We start from the raw sequence: 2,488 nt of genomic DNA, 5'->3' as shown, positions 1-2,488 counted from the left end.
TGTGTGTCGTATGTATGTGTATGTGGATATTTTCCTAACTTGCAGTGCTTCCAACATTTATTTAAATCTATGGCTGCAACAAACTTATTTTAAATCGATTAATCTTTCTACACTTTGTTCGATTCATCAATTAATAATTTTGGTTACTTAAAGAAGACTTTTTGCTGAATTAAACCAGGTAAAACTTTTCCACTTTAGGAGTTCTGGATAGAGCATAATAAGAGACGAAAAAGTTTTTTTTAATCTTAAATGTAAAATGTTTACATATTTTTTTAACGATTTTGGTATAATTGCTCCTCAAGGTGAGTCGCTCTGGCAGCTTAAGGCATCTTTCAGAGTCTCTACACTCCAGTTTACGATTAATCGATTACTAAATTAGTCAAAGATTATTTCAATAATCTATTAATCCTGATTAATCCAATTACTTGCTTCAGCCCTATTTAAATCCCTTTGATTTTTTTCACATTTTGTCACATCGCAAAGTTTCAATATATTTTATATTGGGGCAGTTCAGTTAATGTTCCACAACCTCTAGTTTTTTAAACACTGTTTTTATAGGGCTGTCCCATTAGAATTTGAACCTGCAGATCAGTCTAGTATATTAAAGCCTTTAACATCTTATATTTCTGAATAGCATTAGATGTTACTTTTAGATGTTAATACCGTCCATTTTACTAGATGAAGCAGTAATGACCAACTTCTGTATCCTTCCTACAAGCACTGGATGATGATGCTGTATTCAGGAGGGTATTTAAGGCTATTGTTCTAAATCAGAAATGTTCTGTTTTTATTTTTTGTGATCAAAACGGCTTGCTCCACATGAGTCGACTGTTACCCCAAAATCATTATAAAGTATAACTACTACAGTAGTTGTCCAGTCAGGATTATCCTATCAGACTGTATGTACCTCTTCTGGAGTTACTTTGAGTCTGCAGACAGTTTCACTTATTAATATTTTCTCTGGAATGTCTCATAACTGTACCCTGTTTCAAACTTTTGGCAACTAACTTTATTCCTTTGCCTTCATAATGTTTGTTCACCAACCTTCTGTTAAAAAATCTCTAAGATATTTACAAAACAACTGTTTGTTTTTTTACGTTACATAACACACAGGAAGACACTTTTACTATAAGGTGACCTCTAAAGAATTGGTTGCCATGGATTTTATGGAGGGATACCACAGTAAATTAGTTAGTCTGGAAGAAATATTGTCGTGTTAAATTAAAACATTTTTGACAATGAATTCATATAGCACCGAATTTGTTACCTGTGTGATTATGAATTTGATGATATGGTTAATTCAGATTCACCATCAAAATATTGTCAGTAAAAACTCCACTGCAGAAATTTGCATATTGCATATATATATATATATATATATATATATATATATATATATATATATATATATATATATATATATATATATATATATATACACTATATTGCCAAAAGTATTTGCTCACCCATCCAAATTATTGGAATCAGGTGTTCCAATCACTTCCATGGCCACAGGTGTATAAATTCAAGCACCTAGGCATGCAGACTGTTTTTACAAACATTTGTGAAAGAATGGGTCGCTCTCAGGAGCTCAGTGAATTCCAGTGTGGAACTGTGATAGGATGCCACCTGTGCAACAAATCCAGTCGTGAAATTTCCTCGCTCCTAAATATTCCACAGTCAACTGTCAGCTGTATTATAAGAAAATGGAAGTGTTTGGGAACGACAGCAACTCAGCCACGAAGTGGTAGGCCACGTAAACTGACGGAGCGGGGTCAGCGGATGCTGACGCGCATAGTGCGAAGAGGTCGGCAACTTTCTGCAGAGTCAATCACTACAGACCTCCAAACTTCATGTGGCCTTCAGATTAGCTCAAGAACAGTGCGCAGAGAGCTTCATGGAATGGGTTTCCATGGTCGAGCAGCTGCATCCAAGCCATACATCACCAAGTGCAATGCAAAGCGTCGGATGCGGTGGTGTAAAGCACGCCGCCACTGGACTCTAGAGCAGTGGAGACGCGTTCTCTGGAGTGACGAATCGCGCTTCTCCATCTGGCAATCTGATGGACGGGTCTGGGTTTGGCGGTTGCCAGGAGAACGGTACTTGTCTGACTGCATTGTGCCAAGTGTAAAGTTTGTTGGAGGGGGGATTATGGTGTGGGGTTGTTTTTCAGGAGCTGGGCTTGGCCCCTTAGTTCCAGTGAAAGGAACTCTGAATGCTTCAGCATCCCAAGACATTTTGGACAATTCCATGCTCCCAACTTTGTGGGAACAGTTTGGAGCTGGCCCCTTCCTCTTCCAACATGACTGTGCACCAGTGCACAAAGCAAGGTCCATAAAGACATGGATGACAGAGTCTGGTGTGGATGAACTTGACTGGCCTGCACAGAGTCCTGACCTCAACCCGATAGAACACCTTTGGGATGAATTAGAGCGGAGACTGAGAGCCAGGCCTTCTCGTCCAACATCAGTGTGCAACCTCACAAATG

This window comes from Cyprinodon tularosa, unplaced genomic scaffold (assembly GCF_016077235.1).
Source record: "Cyprinodon tularosa strain WSP-4 unplaced genomic scaffold, ASM1607723v1 ctg158, whole genome shotgun sequence".
NCBI classification, from domain to species: Eukaryota; Metazoa; Chordata; class Actinopteri; order Cyprinodontiformes; family Cyprinodontidae; genus Cyprinodon; species Cyprinodon tularosa.
This window is presented reverse-complemented; position numbering follows the sequence as displayed.